Source organism: Octodon degus, unplaced genomic scaffold (genome assembly GCF_000260255.1).
Source record: "Octodon degus isolate 3935 unplaced genomic scaffold, OctDeg1.0 scaffold00045, whole genome shotgun sequence".
In the NCBI taxonomy this organism is placed as follows: domain Eukaryota; kingdom Metazoa; phylum Chordata; class Mammalia; order Rodentia; family Octodontidae; genus Octodon; species Octodon degus.
Window position 1 is genome coordinate 9,600,508 of NW_004524621.1, and position 21,420 is coordinate 9,621,927.

General features: G+C 50.7%; 1 protein-coding gene across 5 annotated transcripts in view; it reads left to right on the top strand.

Annotated features, from left to right (window-relative positions):
- Window positions 1–21,420, top strand: part of Pax5 (paired box 5) — a 179,997-nt gene that overhangs the window by 141,528 nt on the left and 17,049 nt on the right. The gene's annotated exons all lie outside the window — the stretch shown is intronic.

Genomic DNA, 21,420 nt, shown 5'->3' on the forward strand with positions numbered 1-21,420 from the left:
CTACTGCTTGCAGATACCCCTGCATCTGGGATGCCCCTGCATCTGCTGGGGTATTGTCCCCTCACCCCCAGGACCAGGGAGAGCCTGCAGGCCTAAGGGGACATGCTTATGATTCTCCTTCCAGCCCACCTTGAGCACCAATCCTAGTCAGGGTGAACCTCTTTCAGCCTCTTTTACAGGGTCATCTCCTCCAGGTAGCCCGTGTCACCTGTGCATGTGTCCCTGGGCCAGGACTGGCTTCTTGTGTAGATGTGGATAGAGCTGAGACATGAGGGATGGGGACCTCACAGATGCCCATGTCTCTGCGGGGTGGTCAATAGAGTCAGGGTTGGGTAGCAGTCAGATTGTGCTTGGGGTAGGCTGTCCCCAGGCAGCACTGCCTGGCACAGAACCCCAGGAGTCCCAGAAATCTAAATTCCATCCCAATCCTCACAAGTTGTGTCAAAGACGGATTTAACAAGGTAGGAAGATGAAGCATATTTCATTTAACGGTTTGTTAGCTTGATTTATGACTTTTAGATATGAAACATATGGAAAATGGCCTGCGTATATGCACTTGCCCGGGGCCTTGCCAGTGCCATGGAGGCTTGCCAGGTTCACCTGCAAAACCTCTGCTTTTTTGCTGCTGTGAGGATGTGTCCACAGCAAGTCCCAGGGAAAAGCTGTGCACAGGCAGTCAGAGGAATGGGGTCACACATCATGCTTCCTCAGCCACACACTACCACTGTGCCACCACCACCTCCACTGCCACTGCCACCACCACTGCTGCTGCCCCTTCCTCTCATTTGCCAACCCATAGTGAGTTACAATGGATCTCATTCCATAGCCTTGAATGACTCCTCACACTATTGCTTTTCCAAGAAGGCAAAACGCTTTCCCTAGAACCTCTTACATAGTAACTATGGACAAGCTCAAGATTGAGCTCAGTTGCCATTTCTCAAAAGGTTTAAGACTCAGAGAGGTCCAGGAGCTTCCTAAGGCTTCACAGCTTGCAGGCAGCCCTCAGGCATTGCTGTGGCCTGACCCCAGCTTGTCTGTCCGGCTTTCTGTCCCAGCCTTTGCTATCACTGACATGCATTAGTCTTCAGCAAGCCGTGCACTCTCCCCCATCCATGACCTTCCTCATTCCATGCCTTTGGTTGGATCACTTCCCTCCATGACAGCTAGCTTAGGCAAATGTTGTCTGCCCACAAAGCCTTCAGATGTGGCCTCCTCTGGGCTTCATGGCTCATCGGCCGCTATCTTCCCTCCTCCTAACACATTTGAGATCCTTTTTGTGAATGAGACCTTCAATGGGACTTCCTGAGCCTTTTTCACCCTTCACAGTCCCTAGCCCATTCTAGGTCTTTTTTTTTTTTTTTTCTTCTGGGTATTGGCAAAATGCAAAAGGCAAGGAAAATTATATTGACCTGTGTATTAGTTTCCTTGGCGGCTATAACAAACCACCACACTCAGTGCTAAAGAGCAACAGAAATTTGGTCTCCCACAACTGTACAGCTCAAAAGTCTGAAGAGAGTATCAGTGGGATGAAACTGAGGTGTTGCCAGGATTGTTCTCCCTAGGAGTCCCTAGGGAGAAGCCCCGGCCTCTCCTCTTCTAGCTTTTTGTGACTCCTGGCTTTCTTCGGCTGTGGCTGTGTAACTTCTAGGTCAGGAGCTTTCTGTCTTGCCTTGTTCCATCTTCATATAACCTCCTGTTCAGTGTGCACCAGATTTTCCCCATCTCTCTTATAAGGAAATATATGCATTTAATGTTCACTCAGATAATCCATGACAGTCTCCCCACTCAAGATCCTAACCGAGTCACATCTCCAGGCAAGCTTCTCCCCCTGCTTGTTTATAAGGCAGCATTTGCAAGTTACACAAAAGGAAGCTTCACTTTATCAGGTGCCAGGAGGCAGGACATGAATATATCACATCCTCTTTGAGGATTTCAGCTTTGTATTTGTTCAGGGTTCTAGTCCTTAAGTTCTTGGGCTTCTGAGTCCAGGAGGCGATGATCCCATGTCATAGCCCCCGAGGGCCAGTTGGTGCATTTAGAGGCACCAGTTGAGCAGGTGCTGAGGTCTTGTTTATCAGCTTCCTTCCCTGAGGCTGGACCCTTGTCACTGTCAGCTGCACTGTATAGAACAGAGCTCCTTCCTCACTTCCCAGGGGCAGGCAGGCAGCCTAGGGGGGAATCAGAGCCTTCAGGGTCAGTTTTCCCACTGTTGGCTTTGGGGAACATTTGGCTGTCACTGTTCCCATTTAGAAGTAAATGTCTGTTTTGGGGACACACAGGGAGAGACTAGCTCCAGAGTACACTTGGGCAGGGGCTCTTTGGGCCTGGAAAGGTAGATAGAACATTGTCCTCTAGTAAACTTGTCAGCTTGAGCTCCTGATTCTGGCTCCAGAGCTTTCCTGGGTCTGTGTAACACGGCTTTCTGTTCTTCTATACTGTCTGTAGAGCCCATTCCTGCAGCTCTGCCAACTGTCTCTCTCTTTTGGATCACTTGTGTTGAAGAAAGCAAATCCAGCATATTGTATCAGCTTCGAATGAGACAGTTTTCAGATTTTATTTCCATCAAGGCTCAGCAAATGCCAAAAGTTTTGCACCAAAGATTCCATAGTGCCTTGATCGGTGTAACGACTTGATTCCTGCCTAAAGATATTTGTGCAACCTAACAGATATTGACATGGCATTTGAAACTCTTAAAAATTCTGGGCTAGAGGGGAAGTATGGGGAATTACTGCCCTTTGGCTTTCGTGAGCCTACAAAACAAGGTAGGCATTTTTGAGAAGAACCAGTCAGGGCTCATATGCTGTTCTGTAAGCTGCTTATTGACTCCTATTTCCAAGTCCTGGGCCAGAGTGCCAGGAAGACCTGACAGTGTCATCGTCTTCCTTCTCTGGGCTGCAGCAGCTGCAAAAGCTGAGTGATGCGAAGGCTGCCAGAGCACTGTGCACGGAAGGACCTGGCCAGACCTCTGGTTCTAGGCGCTCTACTTGCTCTCCATTGGTAGAGAGAGCACTTCTAGCTGTCTTGCAATTAGTTACTTATTAGCCTGTTGGCTTTTAACCTCTTAAAGAAGTAGGAGATGAGAGTAAGGAAGGGAGTGGGAGCCTCAGACTGAGAGGGAACCTGGATCAGCAGCCAGAGTGGGGTGGACACAGGCCTCCCTGCACTCTGCAGGAGGGGTGAAGCACTTGCTCCTTCCCACTGCGACTCTTCTGACTCCTGCTTAAAGACCTCCACCCCTCCCTGCCCAGCCTGCCAGGCTCCCCCTTTACATTTCCCCTGCTCAGAAAGACTGTCCCCCATCACCTAATTGTCGTAGTTCCCTGTCAGTGCTGTAACAAATAACCACAAAATACCACTTTCTGTAGCTTATAGATGCTGCCTGCCTTCCTTGGCTTGTGAGCTCATTATTTCATCTTCAAAGATGCCCTAGCAACAATGGGCCAAGTCATTGTCATGCCACATCTCTTTCTCCCCTGTCTCCCTCCCTGCTAAGACTTGTGTGATTACTTGGGCTCACCTTGATACTCCAGGATAATCAGCTAGTGATCAACCTTATTTCTTAATTCTATTTGCTATCGACTGGTAGACACCACTTCTAGATGTCTTGCTATGAGTTGCTTATTGGCAACCTTAATTCCATTGTGTCTTGAAACCAGCATGTTTACAGGTTCCAGGGACTGGAATATTAGACTTGTGCCATCTAAACAAGGACACCTCCCTCATTCCTTTCCAGAGCACTTTGCCCTTATCGTTCATGGTACTGAGCATTTTGGAGCAAATTCAGGAGTGATTCACTTGTCCTTCCCTGGCTTCCCTTGATGTCTGCATGGTACATAAGAACAGTACGATAATCAGGACTGTGTGTACTTTGTTTCCGGCTGTGTTCTTGCTTCTCAGCAGAGTGCTGGCACCTGGTAGCACTCAGGAAACACCAGCTGAAATAAACATGGGGAACTTTAGGCTGGGCTGCCAATGAGAGCTCAGCCAGTCTGCTGAGGCCTAGCGAGTTTAGGGCTACAATAATGCAGCCAAGGGTGCCAGGGCTGACAAGGACTGGGAGCAGGACTTAGGGTCATGTTGCAAAGTAGTGGGAGGCTGGGTACTCACAAGCACGGGTTCTGGAGCCAAACTGCCTGGTTCTGAATTGTCCTGCTTCCCAGTAACTGTGCTACTTAGAATAAGTTACATAACTTCTCTGGGCCTTGTTTCTTTCTCATCTGCAATGGGGACAATAATAATAAGTGTAAACATGTAGTGGTGTAATAAATGTAAAATCTCCTGTAATTTTGCCTGGCACCTTTTAAATGCCATGTAAGTGTCTGTTACCATCATCATTATTAGGTGGTGCTCTCAGTATAATGGTGAAGACAGAAGCCTAGTGGGCATGCTTAAAACTGGCCTGGCCTGGCAGACATCACATCTGGAACTCTGCAGGAGAACTCATACCCCATGGAGCCCACAGCTCAGTGGAGGAGCCAAGTAGAGAAGGGTGTAATTACAAAGAGAATGTTAGCAAGTAGGAGTGTGTGTTTTGGGGGGTGGTGGTGCAGGCTTTGAGTGTCACAGCTTGGAGAAAATAGAGAGGTACCGGGGTTGGTAAAGTTAAAAAAAATCATACTGGCAGGGGGCCCTGAGCTGGACCTTCAGACTCCAGCTGACAAGGCAGGCCAGGGCACTGGGGCAGGGCAGGCTGAGTCTAGTGCCTGTATGCGTTCATGTAGGTGGCATTGCCAGCCAGGCAGCTCAGGCTGGCTCAGTGGGGTTACCAGGGACAAGAGGAGCCCATCAAGAGGAGGAGGCTGGCGGGTAGGCTTGGAGCTTGGCCTTGGATTTGGACGAGGTTAGGATTTATACTTGGCAGCTATTGGAGGCCTAGTGGACATCTTGGTGAGGCCCTGTGCAGACAGCTGGGGAAGCAGGCCAGGAAGGTAGGGGTAAGGTGCTGTCCCCCGAGACCCAGGGTCATGCCCAGGAGAAGTGAGGAGTATGGGGAAAGGTGTGTGGCGAGCATAGCTCTTGGACCTCACCAAGCCTGCCTCACCTGTGCTTCATGACGATCATTGGATATGCTGGATGTAGTTATGCAGGCGCCAGCTGGGTGAGGTGGGATAGGTGTGGGGAGTCTGAAGGGGAGGAGAAGAGGGCCTCTTGCCTCTGTCCACAGCAAGACATCCCTGAATTGTGAGTCTCACCTGCTGTGAGAGCCATGCAGGCTCAGGTGGGGCACCAGCCCCAGGCAGGATCCTGGCCTCGCTCATCCCAGGACTCCCCTGTGTTCTGTCACCTTGCTCTCAGCTGTCATCCAGTGTGTGAGCCAGGAGTAAAATACCTTCTGTGCAGGCCCATAGCAGGGGCCACCACTAGCACGGGAGTCAGGGAGATACCTTTTTCAGCCCTGTATGTAAAATCTTCCCTGCAATAAAAGACAAAGGTCACAGCAACAAACAGGCTTGGAAGAGGTTGGCAGGAAGTTGTGCAAACTAGGTGGAGGGGATCGAGTGTCAGATGGGCGGAGAGGGCCTCTGTGTGCTTCCCTGGCCTGGCACGGGCTCTGCAGGGTCTGTTCTTAGCTCTGCCTGCTCCACCCCTGACTTTCTTCCTAAGCCCCAGTTGGGCTCTCGGTGGCTTTCTGGCCCTGGGCTCCTAAGCTCTTCCCACACCTTCCCCAGCCTCATTCTGAGCGCCCAGGCAGGCGCACACCTGTTGCTCGTTCCTGACTCTTTGCCGCCCTCTCGTGGCTGCCAGTTACGCTGCCGGGCCAGAAATGTAGCCTTGACCCCAGGTAAGCCAAGAGGAGAGGGCAGGTGGCTGCTCATTTGTTCATTTGTTCCTCAGACATTTCCTCAGAGACCCTGGATGCCAGTTCTGGGCCGGTGTCACGTCCTAGACTCAGCTGTTGCCCTCAGGGAGCTCACAGTCTGAGGAGATTTTAAACATCATCCTTTTGCAACGTAACCATCCTCACCCTCTTGTTATCTTGTTTTGAGATTTTTTTTTTCTCTTTAAAATAATAAAAGGAGGGGGCTGGGGAGATAGCTCAGTAGAATAAGCACTTGCCTTGCAAGCACAAGGGCCTGAGTTCAATCCCCGGTTCCGCCAAAAAAGAAAAAAAAATCATTTGGGCCGAGGAGATAGCTCAGTAGAATAAGCTCTTGCCTCGCACGCACAAGGTCCTGAGTTCAATCCTCAGTACCGCAAAAAATAAATAAATCCAATGTACTTCATTCCCAACTTTGTTAAGTCACCATTGACAAAAAGTGTATGTATTTACAGTGTACAATGAAATGTTTAGGGGCCAGGGAGATGGCTCAGTGGAGTAAGTGCTTCCCTGGCAAGCGCAAGGGCCTGAGTTCAATCCCTGGTTCTGCCAAAATAAAATAAATAAATAAATAAAATAAAAAAGGGAAAAATCATCCTTTTGTATTCTATTAAGAGTTAAAACCCAGGGATGTACAAAACCCCCAGGAAACCAGGGGAGGGGCTGCTGAGTACCAGGGCAAAGGGGGCAGTGGTGGAGAGAATGAGGGAAGGCTTCCCGCGGAGTCATTAGAGCTGGAACTGGAAAGGTGTGTTTGCGGGTCCAAAAAGACCACGCTGGGCAGAGGACCTGCGCGTGAGAAATCCTAGGGGAACAGAGAGCACAGGCGTCCGCAGGAGGGGCAGGCGGGGCGGAAGGGGCGTCACTGCCTGCCTGAGAAAGACCCAGACCCGGCACTGCGGGTGTGAGGGCTGCCCACGCCCCTGCCAGGGGCCAGCTCTCGCTGACTCTTCTTCCCTCCTGCTCCATTTTCTGACTGCTTTCACCGGACCACACGAGCTCCCACAGGGGGTCTGGTGTCCCAGGTAGGACCCCCAAGGTACTGTGAGCAGGGACACAGGCTCAGGCTGGCTCTCGGCCTAAGAGCTGTCTAGGAATTTAGTTTGAAGTCTTTTGCCTCTAAAATTCAAAAGAGAAACTCAAAATCTGGCATTAATAAATGTTATATGAAATGTCTACACATTGTAACATTGACTTCATTAACTATTAAACTAAGGGCTCATAAAATTTTCATTACATTTGAAAATAATTTCTAGGTTTGAGTCTCTGACTTCGTAAGACTTTCCAAGTCTACCTTGACTTTGGAGAGAAGATAGCTAATCATCAGTTCAATTACTTATGGCCTGGTAGTTTCAAAATAAAAATTATTTTAAAAAATAAACTTCTTGCAAATAACCACTAGGAAGAGAGCATGCAATGTGTTAATTATTGAAACTGTCATACCAGTTTGATTTGAAACTGTCTCATTGCTATTTGTCTGTCAATAAAATTATGGGGAAAAAATACATCCAAGAAATATAACACTAAAAAAAATAAAAAATAAACTTCTTGCATTTTAGAGCAGAAATTATTATTGTGATACCTTTAGCATGCTATAATGTAGGGTAGGGAGGGAACTTCATAGGATGGTACCTAGGTGGCCGGGAGCTAGGGGCTTGGGGGGACATTCCTATCAGCCTCATAAATAAATGGTTGGGCCTCTAGTCAATCAGATTGCTGTAGCCACCCCTCCGTTCCTCCCTCCATCCACTCAACATTCCTTCCTCCCTTCCTCCCTCCCCTTCTCTCCCTCTCTTCTTCTGTCTTGTCCTCCCTCCCTCCCTCTCTTCCAACAGTATGGGACATCTACATATACCAGGCATAAGCCTAAAGATACCTCGCCAGGCAAGTCAGTAAGGGTCTAGAAGTGGACAAGTATAGTGTCAGGCAAGCCCAGGGACTCTGGGGGCACAGTGAAGGAAGATCGACTCTAGACTGGAGATGTCAGACTTAGAGGGCTTCTGGGTTTCTGTACAGAGGGAGGGGGGCAGGTCTGAAGGTGCTTTCACAGACTTTTGTGAAGATTGAAGAAGCATCAATGTCCATATCCAGGAATGCTGGGGACTGCTAAGGGGCACAGCCAAAGTTTTCAAAACCCGAGTGGTGCTGCCCCAGGGAAGAGGTCAAGCAAGAGACCATACTCAGATTTGCTGTTGAAGGAGAAGCATGTCACCAGTGAGCACAAGGAAGTGAGCAACTCAAGTGGATGGGATAGTGCACAAAAAGGGCCTGAGACTGGCTTTGCTCCTGTGTGCAGAGGTGCTTACCAAACCCTAACTTTAGTACACTGGGCAGTCTCTGTTTTACTCCCTTTGACTTGCCGGAATCTGCAGCTCCTGTCAGCTTCCAGCCCTCTGCTGAACCAGCCACCACCTCAAAGCTGAAGTCCACTTAACTGGGGACACATCTATCTGGTGCCCAGAGCCCTCAGGGGCAGTGAGATCCAGTGGGGTTCTGGTCATGTCTTCAAATGAGGCCAAATCACCTGCTCATAAACTAATTCTGTCAACCACCCCTAAGATCCCCACCCTGCCTCCCACCCCACCTGCTTCGACAAACTGCATGGTGCCTCACGGACTGTAGAGGGAGCCCTTTCCTGTATCCCCAATTGCCCCTGGAAGCACCTTGCAAGGCTGGAAGGTGTGTCTCCATTTCAGAGGCAAGCTATCACACTCAGAGGAGAGGGGTACTGGCCAAGACACACAGCCAGACTTGGGGCCTGGAACTTGTATTTCTATTCACTGGAGCCTGAGCAAATGGAGCCTGTTTGGTGGGCTCGGGGCCCAGCGGCTTCCCCAGTGGCCTTCCTGACCACGGGTTCCTCCGTGGCTCGGGAAAAGCCTTTCCCACAGGACACGAAGAGCAAGCACACTTCGGATTCCATTGTGTCTGTATCTCCGGCTCCTCTTCACTGGTCTGTGAGAGATGTGTCCTCTGAGGCCCACAGTGAACACCTCCTCTTGCAAAAGGAGCTTTACTCCTCCTGCCCAGAGCCCCTGCCCAGGCATACTGCAGGGCACCAGCCAGGTCTGCCTGGTCAGTGCCTACGCCTTTGCCCTCCACCTCTGGCTGCTTCCGAGGTCAAGCCCTGTGTGGTTTCTCAGAATACTCCTGCCTATCTCTACACACAGTGGGTGCTCGGTGAATAGGGGTGGAATTTATGTGAGTAGAGCACCTTCCTCTCTCTTGTCTGGCCCACAGTCCAGGGCTTCGAGTCCAATGTGTAATTAAACAGGGCCCCAACTCCCCTCTCAGCCCCGCCTTCTGCTACTTGCTCTGGCTTTTTGCTGGACGGTGCTGAGACAATGGCCCTTGTTACCCTCTGCTTGAGTTATTTATTTTTTCACTTTTCTCTCCTTCCCCTCTCAGGGGACTCACCTCTCGCCCTCATCCCTCATGTTTTCCCTTTCACTTGACTGTCACTCTCATTGTCCTCCTGGGGCCAGGAACGCAGGGTGACAGGCAAGGAGAGCCCAACCGGGCCAGGGAGGCTGGAAATATAGTCATTAATGGGACCCTCGAAGTCCAGATGTCCTTCCTGAATGCGGGTAATTTGTTTTTAATGAAAAACCACGCGGTGACCCTGAACAAATGAATTTTCTTTATAAGGAGTCTATGTGAAGAGACACAATAAAAGACCCGAAATAGGGAGACTTAAATCCAGGGTGGGAGAAAGAGAGGAAGAAAGGCAAGGAGCAGGAAGGAGCAAGAGAGGCAAGAGCGAGGAAAGAAAAGTTTAAATGACAGCTGTGCTGTCCTGTGTGTGTGTCTCAAGAGCAGGTCAAGAAAGCCTACAGGAAATGTCTCGACAGGGCAGGACAAGGGGGGCCATCTGCAGGTCTTGAGCCCCCCAGCCTCTTCATGGGTCCTCTCAGTGGGGTCCTCATGGTGGCCGGAGGTGGGCACCAGGGTTAGTCTCATTTTACAAGGATACAAACTGAAGCTTGGTAAAAGGGTTTCATCCAGGTCACGAGTGGTTAAGGGTAGATGACAAGGGAAAGACTTGACCAGTTTAGAATTAAACTCAAACATACTGTGTTAAAGTCTAGAAATTGCTTCCTGTGTGAGACTGAAGAAGAGTGTGGCCAGGGCAGACCTAAGAGAAGGCAAGGGACGGTGTCCACTCTGAGGATTGCTGGGATGAAGCGAATCTCCCTGGCCCTAGAATTCAGCCCTGGGACTTTGTGATCCTGTGGCCCTTCCAGGACCACTGAGGTGGGGGATTCCTGCAGAAAATGCCTGGGAACAAATCACTGGAAAAAAAAGGATGCCCAGAAGTTGCCATCTGCTTCTTGCAAGAGAGGAGACCAGCCTTGCAACTCCCAGGGCCTTTGTGGAGGTGTGGAGCAGCTCACGGGGCACAGCAGTGCAGGCTCTGTGCTTGACTTGGGGGCACACCCTGTAGGAGAAGCAGGAAAGCATTTATCATGGGCCTGACCAGGGGTGCTGTGGGGTGGGGACAAGGTCTGTCCTGACACACACACCTCTCAGGGATAGAAATGGGCCTGGCACATTCTGCACTGCTTTGCCTTTCATCTTGGGGGACAAGCTGGAGTGCAGCAGAGGACAAGAAGAGAACTTGTGTGGGGCCACAGGGCTGTCAGAGGAAGGGCCAGCTGGCCCTCTGTTCAGGCAGCAGCCTGCTCTGTTGGGTTCTGTTCTAGGGAAGCAGGAGACAAGGAAGCACTTTTGTCCCTGGTTTTCCTTGTGCAACTTGGTGTTAGCAGGACAGCCCCAGGAACACAGCTTCTGTGACTCCAGTCCCCCCAAAAGCACCCCATCTTTCTGTGGGCTCCCTCTACCCCAGATCCTCCCCAGGTGCTCAGCCCTGGCCAGCCACAGGGGCACCTCCAGGTGGGCTTCTGTCCTACCCTATCTGGCAGAGGAGGCTGTTGCTTCCCTGACCCTGGCTCCCTCCTACTCTCTGGGTTTTTACCCAGAGTCAGGTGGCTCAACAAAAAGAAATGATTGTTTTCTCTTCTTGGATTCAGTTTCCCTCTGGAAATTGTGACCCAATTAGAAAATCAGACAAATAGAAAAATCTGGCCACGACCCCAGCTGAGGTCATGAAATTTCGTTCTTCTGTGTGGGGCTTTGCCTCACAAGGTCTCGGGGAGTCCTGGCTGCCTCTGACTCCAGGACCAGACCTTCCTCCCTGCTGGTTTCCTCCCTAATTGATGATTTATTCCCCACTGACTTCCAAAATGGATTTGAGGCAGCTTCTTGACCTTTCAGTATCGTCAGCCTGACCTGAAATCCCCAGCACGAAATAGGAGGGCTGCCAGCGGTCTGTGAGGAGGCCCAGAGTGGCCAGATGCCCACCCCCAGCTTCTGCCAGTGGGCTCACTGGCTTGTGCCAGGGGGGTGCCATGGAGCCGCCTCTGTGCCAAGCCCTGCACCTGGACTGGCCTGCTTTTCCCTGCTGCGGCTGGGAGCAAGTGTGTTTGGAAACAGTGCCTCCCTGGATGCATTCCAGAGCACACTTCCAGAAACACTTCCAATCAACAAGAAGATCACTAGGAAAACTGGGACAAATGATGATTTCTACAGTGGACAATTATGAACAGCGGAAAGGTTGCCAGATTGGCAAATAAAGTCCTCTGGTTAAATCCTGGATTAATTACACCACCAGTGAGCCGAGGGCTTGGGATCTCTCTTGATTGTCCTCATTTGTGACCTGCGTTCTGGTCTTCCTTCTCTGTCTGTCCTTCTTTCTATCCTTTTTTCTTTCCTTCTCTTTCTGCTGTCCTTTCTCGATTCCTCCAATCATTTTTCATTCCTTCCTTTATTTCTTCTCTTTTGCCTCCTTTCCTCCCCATCCCTCCCTCCTCATTCATCTCTCCTGTCCTTCCTTTTCTCTTTCTTTTCTTCACTCCCTCTTTCACTCATTTATTCATGGTCATTCATTCATCTACGCATCAGACAACCTTGATTCTCCCCAAGCCCAGTTTGCAGTGGTGGCAATGAAATAACGGGTTTCTGCACACCTAGGACCACGTGAGAATTGCCCGTGTTACCTGCTCAGAATGGAGAGAAACGAGTTAAAGTGGGGTGTTTTTTTTTGCTGGATTTTAGGTCCAGAGTCAAGCCAAACAGTCCTGGGGGACAAAAAGAGGCTGAGATTTGAGGATGTAGCACCTGACAGGGATGGATGACCTGACAGTAGCAAGCTCTGGGCCAGCTTGTGCTGGGTCTCCCTGGGATGGCCCTAAAGGAAACTTGGCCCCTGGAAACCTTGGTCCCTGAAGCCATGCCAGGCTCTTGTGTACAAACAGAGGGCTCAGTATTTAGGAGCAGGGAGGAGCAGGGAGCTACCCTGAATGGCTGCCTGCTTTGGAAATTTCTATGCATTTGTAATAACAAAATTACCATAATTTGCTCGTTAACGCAGCTAGATCAGTCAAGCATTGTTCCATCACAGGCGGGCGGGGAGGCCGCATGCCTCTCTCTGCACACTCCACACACCCCAGCCAGCCTGCCAGCCCGTTAGAGCGCTGGAAATTAGCATGCAAATGGTCCTAATTCGGTGGGCGAGCTGTCAGGCAGCGCCTCTCCGGCCTCGTCTCCGTGAAGGCCCTGACAGCCCAGCTCCGACGCTGGCCCACCCTCCTCGCTCCAGCTAGGAGGGGCTCCGAGGGGCACTTCCAGACTGACAGCTTGGCGGCCTCCCTCCCTCCGTCAGCGCCATCAGGCCTGGCGGCAGGCTCCCCAGGGAGCAAGCAGGGCCTGCCACCTCGCAGACCTGAGGAGGCGGGCAGCGGGTGGGGTGGGGGAAGGCTGGTTGGGGCTCAGGTTCCCCAGCCTGGGCTGGCCCGGGCAATAGGGGAGTAAGGTAAGGGTGGAGTGGTGGTCCCGGGTCTGAGTCCAAGCTGGATCACAGGATTCCGCCCAGTGGGTGGCTTCTTAGTGGCTATGTGAGACTCTAGGATACCTTCTTCCCCTGCACACCCATAAAGGGCAAATTTAAACCCTGCCTTGCCCCGTTTTTGTCTCCCTGGCCCGATGCAGCCTGCCCCTCCTCTGCCTTCTCCTCCTTGGAACTTTTGCTCAGGACTGTGCAGAGAACTCTGCAGGCCTTAGTGGACATGGGAGGCTGAGGAGCCCTGAGGTGTGGCAGGACACGCTGGACATCATACACCTCCAGTTTCCCTGGGCTTCTATCAGGAGCCTTCAGTCTGCACCTTTGTATTGTTGGCCTTCAATCTGCACCTTTGTGGTAGAGGCCTGTTGGTTTTCCCAAGGCTGTCTGAGGAGAAGTGAGAGAAGGCCCTGCTCTGTAGCAGGAAGGATGTTTACCAAGACCTGCCATGTGCCAGTCTCCACGCTGACTCCTCCCATTCCTCAGCCTGTTTGCTCCATGTTACTCCACTTCATAGAGGAAAAAGGTGAGCCCTGCCGAGTGCCCACACCAGGATAGAACCGGGTAGTGCTGTGCCTTGTTCTATTTTGTTTTAAAGTGGAGTCTATGTTTGGGCTAGGTTTGAGCTCCTGAAAAAAATCTCTCTCTCTCTCTCTCTCTCTCTCTCTCTCTCTCTCTCTCTCTCTCTCTCTCTCCCCATCCAGCCCTTTCTTCTTCTCTTGTTCTCTGTGCTGAGATGAAACATAGTCTCTCACACGCAAAGCACTCTACCACAAGCTACAACTCCAGTTGTCAGAGTGCTTTCAACAAGAAAAACTGTGGTTCCTGAGAACCAGATTACACCCTGTCTCAGTGCTTTGCACGTCTTTGGTCTGAATAGCTGCAGGCTAAAAGACAAGAGCCAGGTGGGTTCTGGGGACCTACTGCACCAAATCTTCCATTCTCTTCAACTGTGACAGCACAGGAGGGAGGTGTTGTTAGCACAGGGCTTATCCCAGAGCTATCCTGTGCCATTTCTCAGGGACTTACTTCCTCCTCATGAGCAGATGCAGTGCCCTGCCAGGGGTTCAGAGTTCGGTAACTGGAAAGCAGACTGGACCTCACTCCCTATTTGCAGAGTCAGCTGGTTGCTCTTGTACCGTGAGCAACCTAGTCATCTCCACATGGCTGCCCTCCCACTTGGTTTATCTTAAGGGCATCCTGTTGGGCCTTTTGGGCCTTCGAATAAATGCAGCATTAAGAGAGAAATTTAAACCCCTAGCTCATCCTGGCCTTCTTGGGGGAGGTGGGGAGAGTAGGTTCCTGAGCCTAGGTGTTTGCTGTAACCCTGGACCACACACATCCCAGCACAGAGCCAGGTGCAGGACAGGTATTCGGTACATGTTTCAGGAGCCACCTGAAATAACTCAGGGACCACATTGGAAACTTTGCACAGGTGAGAATCAGAAGCCTCCTTCACCCTAACACCTTGCCCTAGGGGTGGCTTTCAGTCCCATGCGGCCTCTTAGCCACCTAGTTTTCAGTTTGTCTATTTGGAGTCATGGGATAGAGACTAATGTCCCAACCTCTCATGTAGCTCCTGGTGGGCTGTTCAGAACGGAGAGACGAAGCCCTGCCAACCGCAGCATCCCTGGTACTATGGGAACATCTCAAGGCCACCTCTAGGCTGCCAGAGGACTGGAGACTGAAATCCCTCAGGAGTCAGGGCTGAGGCTTGCTGACCTCGTTTGCATTCCAGGAAGCATCGCCAAAGCTCCCCCTAGTGGAGAAGGCGGACTCCTTGCCAGGCATCTCTGCATAGGTGCAGCCTGGACCTGTACCCCAGTTTACTCAGTGTCCACACTGCGCTCAGAATCCTCCCAGCCAGGTGCGGACTCCATGTGATGCTTTTCTTGTACATGATCAGGTGAGAAGAAGGGGCCTCATGATTACCAGAGCAAAGACTAAAATGCAAGGTCCTTTCCTTGCCACCTGGAGGACGTTCTTGGCTTTGACCAGCTGACCATCTGCTTGTGTGACCGCATGGCCTGGGCTCCCCAACCTGGCGCCATTAGGCCCCCAGTGGCCACTGTTATCCACTTTGAGGATGGGTCAGTATGTCAGTAAGCATTTCCAGCGGCCCCTGGCAGGTCTCCCCTTGCCATCCTTGCCCTCTTTTGACTGTTCGCAACACAGCAGCAGAAGCAAGCCCAAGTCAGGTCATGCTCTCCTGGGCTCACTCAGAGTAGAGGCCCAACCCCAGCTGCGCCCCTCCCTCCCAGCTCTCCTCTCCCGCCATGCAGCCCTCCTGGCTGTCCACTGACACCACCCACACTTCAGCCTCAAGGTCTTCATACTGGCTCTTCCCTCTGCTTGGGGTGCGGGTACCCCGAGGACTCTCAGTTCTTTTGGCTTTTTGTTCAAAGGATACCTTCAGGCTATCTCTTCTCACTCCATCTAAAGTTTGATGTCCTCCCCAACATTTCTAAGTCTAGCTCCTGCTCTGTGTTCCTCCTTAGCACATCGTAGTAATATGCCATAGACTTTGTCTTTACTTATTTTACTTTATTGTCTGATGAGACCTCTGGAACGTAAGCTCAAAGAGGGTGACCTTATGTTCAGGATCTATTTTGTCCAGGGCTGTGTCCTCAGTACCTAGTAGTAGCACTTGTTTAGTATCTGGGCAAAGAATGGATGGCTAAAATATTATACCTGGCCAGTGTACCTGATCTCCAGGTGGACACACACCAGGTCGCCCAGCACACTTGTGGGGCTCCCCGACCAGCCTGCACCTTCTTCCCCAGGAAGCTTCTTCACTCTCTTTCCTGGCCTCCCAACATCTCTCTGCTCTCCTCTCTTCCCTCAGCTCCTTCCCCCACTAAAGTGACCTCTCTGCAGATCTGTGGGGTGGACACAGATAACACACAGGAAAGTGTTGGTGGGATTTGAGAATGACCGGATAAGCCAGGTATGGTAGTACATACCTGTAATCCCAGCAGTCTGGAGGCTGAGGCAATAGGATCACCATGAGTTTGGGGCCAGCCTGGGCTAGCTGCAAAGTGAGTTCAAGGCCAGCCTGGACTATAGAATGAGACCCTGTCTCATTAAACCAAAAGAAGAGAAATAATAAAGGCAAGCAGACAGGTAGGCAGGCAGGCAAGGAGGGAAGAAAGGAAGGAGGGAAGGAAGAAAGGGAAGAAGGAAGGAAGGAAAGAAGGGCTGGGGAGATAGCTCAGTGGCAAGTGCAAGGTCTTGAGTTTGATCCCTGGTACCAAAAAGACTGGATCTCCAGGACTACTACAGGAAAGGTGAGAATAGAGAACTCAAGCAGATCAATTTTAAGAAACAATTCATATGGAAGCTGAGAACCAGGAAATGCATTTCTTTAACATTATCTAAGCATTCCCTAGAACCTTTTTGGCACCAGGGACTACTTGCATAGAAGACAGTTTTTCCAAAGATGGGGGTGGAACGGGATAGTAGTTTGGAGATTACCTGGGTGCCTTACATCTGTTGTGCAGTTTATGCCTGTTATTATTACATTGTAATGTATAATGAAAAAAGAATCCAACTTCAGGGTGAACCTACTCACCATAGTCCTGGGGAAACTGAGGCCTGGACTGGGGAAGGGCCTTGCTCCAGTGAATTGGTGATAGAGAGGGGACTACATCGGGGTTTCACCTCTGGTCCAGCCCTGGGAGCTGTGAGGGCCATCCCAAGGTCCTGACTTGGCTCCCTCCAAGCACCCGTGCCTTGTCAGCTCTCTGGGTAATGATGTCACCTGCCTCCATGGCCAGAGTCCTTCTGCCCCAGTCAGTTACTCTTGGTGGGTAGCTGTGGTGGCCAGCCCTCTTCCAGGGAAGCCTTCTAGTGCCCCCATTCAGAGGTGTCAGAGAGTACTAGGAAAATCTTTAATGTGCTTCAGTGCTCCTCAAACCTCCTTGCCTGCAAGTCATCGGGGACCCTTGCAGAGTGCACTGGAATGCAGTGACTCTAGGCCCAGAGCACTGGGCTTCTAACAAGCTCTCAAGCGAGGTGCATGCATAGCCCCTCTAAGGACCAGTTTCTGCCCACTGCTTCTCCAACTCACTGCTCATTGGAATCACCTCAGCAGTCTTAATAAAACTGCTACCTGCTCTCACTCCAGGAGGTCTGAATGAGCTACTGTGGAGTACAGACTTGTCAGCCAGAGGAGTTTTGGGGTTTGTTTACAGTGCTGGAATTCAACCAAGGACCTCAAACATGCTGGGCAAGCTCTGTACCGCCCAGCCATATCCCTAGCCCTAGGATCTGGTATTTTAAAGCTTCTTAGGTGGTTCTAACATGCAGCAAGGTTGAGGCCTTTGGCCTGGTCCCTCCACATTGCTCCTGCCCCAGGACAGCTCTACAAGGGGAGCCCTATAAAGTTTCCAGGAAAGGGGATTTGCTGACTCGGTGAGGAAGGCTGGGGCTCTGCAGGGACTGCATCCTGCTTCCAGTCAGCTTTGAGAGAGGAGCCTAAAGAGACTGAATGAAGGTATAGGCACTGAAGAAGAGAGAGGCCATCAGGGAGAGGGATGGCAGAGCCACGGGCAGCCCTGCCAGGGCACAGACACTACCGGAAGAGCCAGAAGAAGCAGCTGGGTGGCTGGATGGCCCTGAGGGGCCCCTGATCTTTGGCTTCCTCTGTGACTGTGGCTTTGAAGGGAGAAATTACGATCCAGCCCAGCCTGCATGTAGTGCCTGTCTCAGTGAGTGGGTCCCTGGCCCACCCTCCCCTCCATGTGGGTAATTTATGTGTGTGCAGCCCCCTCCTGCAGACTACGGGCTCTCCGTGGGCAGGAAGCGTGTCTGATTCATCTCCATCTCCCCAGCCCCAGGCCCTGCTTGCTGGGGGCAAGAAAGGTGTGCAGAATTGAGCACATTCCTCAGGGCGCAGTGGGGCTCAAGCCTACGAGTGGCCAAGTTCTCAGTGCACAGTGAAGCCCACACATTGTGGTAGTAATTGTGAAGGTAAATTTTGTCTGGTCTCCTCGCAAACACTTGGTGAGGCATTCCATAAATATGTCAGCAGCAGCATTAAAGTTTGATGGCAGGCGGTGCAGGTCGGGACTAGCACTGTGACTTCCCAGCAAGGTATGACACCTTCACCTCCGTCTCATTAGTCAGCTGCAGGATGTTCTGGCCTCAGCACCAGCTGAGCTGAGCCGAGGGAGGGGATTTCTTCTGAGGAGGACCCCTGGCTGCTTGAAGGCATAGGCCAAGGTTGAGGCCACACGAAAGTAGTCAGCTTTGGACAGGCATTGGGCTGACAGGAGGAGTCCCTGAAGGCGCTGGAAATGTGCTGGCCTGTTAGCGGGCCCCTGAGCTGGAGAACCAAGGGCCATTTTGATTTTGAGAGTTGGTAATAGGAGTCAAAGACTCACTACTGCTTTACAGTCAGTCTGGTGGAAATTGTCTGTGTGTTCACAAAAAACACTTTGCAAAGGTAGGAGTTCGGACTCATCATTTAAATAAGCAAAGGGTCAGTAGGCAAGACTTGGAGGCAGGGGAGCATTCCTTAGGGACAGAAAGACCGGACGCCAACCTTGTCTTCCTCCCACCCCACTCTGTCTATGTGGGGAAAGTGAGGATCCGTGAGTCTGGAAAGGATGTGTCCAAAGCCACGCGGTGGTAGAGACCTGAGATGTGTGGACCTGGCTCCTCATTGGAGACTTATCTTGAAATCAAAAAACCTTAGACACTTGTTGAAATATGAGAAAAACAGCTGGAAATACAATTTTTAATTTTTAAAAAATAAGCCCTGGTGTATCCATGTTTTCGTCAGTCACACAAAGCATGTACTATGTGCCAAGCTTGATCCAGTTAAGTAAGCATCGAAGAGCCCCTCGCTATATGTCAGGACTCACTAGCACTGTGAATTCCAGCAACGTGTGACACCTTCACCTTGTGCGACACTTTAGTTCGCAGAGGCTTTCCAAGTGCAGTAATATATGGGTGTCGTAACAGCCGCGCTGCACATGGGAGGCTCAGAGAGCTAAAGTGACTTCCCTGAGGCTGCTCAGCTAAGTGCTCACAGGCTTGGCCAGGACCAACTAGCAGCAAGCCTGCAAGCCTCTGCCACCTCCCACTCCTTTACGGCGCCAGCCACTGTGCTCTCCGCACCTGTGCAGAAAACCAGGACTCAGATCTTCAGTTAGCTACAAATCTTGATGTGATTCAAGCAGTCGGGATTGCTGGGTTTAACGGCAGTGACCTACTACTAGCAGTTGCCTTCTTGGGAGTTAAAAGAGAGGGCAGAATGTCTGTGGCCCATTGTATGCTCAGTATTCAGCCAGCTCAGAGTTAGTTCAACACAGTACCCAAGAGAGGGTGATCTTGGATCATAGGTCTAGAACTTTTAGTCTAAGATCAGGTAATCCCTGATTTGTTTGGGCCTCTAATGAGGGCAGAGAAAGCTCACAAGACCTGGGTTCCATAATCCCCCCAGAGGCCACACCCCCAGTGACCTAAGGATCCATGCTAGGCTCTGCCTCTTAAAGTTCCCACCAGCCTGCAATCCAAGCCTTTAACACAGGGGGCTTTGCAGGAGGGGGGGACCCAACATCCAAACTGTAACACCAAGACACACTCTATCTGGCTGAACTGTCCTCTTGCTTGGGAAGAGCAAGCCTTCCACAGATCCAGTGATACAGGGAAGAAAAACTGGTCTCGGGTGGGTGACCTCCAAACCATATAGGGAACCTCCAAATGACATAGAGAAAAACGATCTCTGGACCTGACCTGCACAAGTTCGTGTTCTCTAAAACTGAAGAATGAATTTTAGGAACAAATGGAGGTTATGAGCAGAATATATTTATTGAGAGAAAGAAAGCTCCTGAGAGAGGGACAGGAGGGGAGCCCGAGTGAGTAGTACCCTGGGAAGCTGTCTCTTCCAGGGACTTTTATAGTGTAAAACCATGCGGGGCTAAGGTAGAGAGAATGGGAACTCGCTTAGGTGGGCAGAAGGTGGGACAAAACTATGGTCAACCAATGCAATTACAAACACCAGTGCTCAGGTAAAAGTGATTAAATCCAGTAACAAATGGGAAAGCAAGTCACATAGCAAGCGTGCATGAATACGGAACAGGGTCTCTTCCTGTTGGGGGTTGTGCTAGTGACTCATTTGGGCTCTTTCAAATTGATTGATACTATTTAGGGTCTCAATCCCTAATGCCCATCCCTGGGGAAGTATGTAGCTGTGCTTCCTCTTTTGTCTTGGTCTTGAGGTGTAGCCCCTATGGGAGTGTCTGTCTCTTCCAAGTTGCAAAGTCACCTTGTCTTCCATCTTGTCTCCTTGAGGGCCTGACCCTGTCTGACTGCCTATAATATTTCTGTCTAACTCAGCTGCCTGCAACACCGGGAGCAGTGCACTTGAGTCTTCCATAGAACGCGTCCTGGGCTAGCAGGAGGAGAGGGACGGATTTGTGGTAACTCACCAAAGGATGAAGTTTAAATGTTCTTTGAGGCCCAGATTGCAGCTTCTTCCTCCAGGAAGCCTTCCTGGATGCTTTCACCAGAATAAATTTCAACTTCCATTCTGCTTCTAAAACCACTATGTCCTTTGCTGGCATGCAACTGTCTTATTCTGGATTTAAGAACCTCCTGTAGCACAGTTTCCAGAAGAATGGCACTTGATCTTATTGTAGGCTTTGCCTACTGGCCTTGCCCTGATTTCTGAGTGGAGCAGCACCACTGCAAACACTTAGTGGAATGGATTTATTAAAATAAAGCCCATCACCAGGATATAAATCTAAAAGTAAAAGTGTAGTCAAAAATGTAAATGCCCTCCAAGTCTAGTGTATGAGGAATCTTAGAATTCTGGTGTGGTGCTGAGGGGTGTCACTTTCAACCACACACTACCTTTTTAACCACTCACTCCTATTCTGAACCTGCTCTGAGTAGCACTGAGAAAAATGTGTTCTGACAGTGGGCATGAATGAATCCAGCTTGGGCTGGGCACACAGGAACCTCAACAACTGTCGTGGACATGTGAGTTGGATTTTCTTGGGATTGGCTACAGTTTGGACCTGTACCATCCCCCCACCAAGGCCCATGTACGAAAGGATGGGTCCTCAACCCATGGGGCTATTGAAGGTGACAGAACCCTTAAGATGCAGGGCCTCAAGGGAGGTCTTTACGCCATTGGGGATGTGCCCTTGGTGAGCACTGTAGGACACTGGTCCCTTTCTCTGTCTCCCTCTCACTTCTCAGCCTAAGGTGAGCGGTCCTTCTCCCTCATGATGTGTGGCCTCACAATACACCCTAGAGTGACAAAGCCAATCAGTTATAGACTGCAACCTCCAAAACAGCGAACCAAAATAAAACTATTCTCCCGAAGTTCATTTTTTCCAGTGTTTGTTACAGTGACAGAAATTGACTAGCACAGGATTACAGGTTAGTGTCATCCCTGCCGAACTGAGGAGCTAGGAGCTGGTGGGTCAGGCCTTCAGAAGGGCTTCTGACTATATTCAGGTTGTCCAAACAAAGCCTTCAGGTTTTTAGGCAGGCACTTAGAGCACTGAGCTGTCTCCCCTGCCGGCTTCCGGTTTTCAGACTGAGCATCTTCCAGTGGTCACATGAGTGCGCATAAAGGGTACTAAGAAAAACTTACTGACTTTCCCATCTTCCCAGCACAGCTTCTAGTCTGGCCTGAGCTGTAACTGACAGTATTTTTACTGTTCAGTTATATATTTGCTCCTTTGTT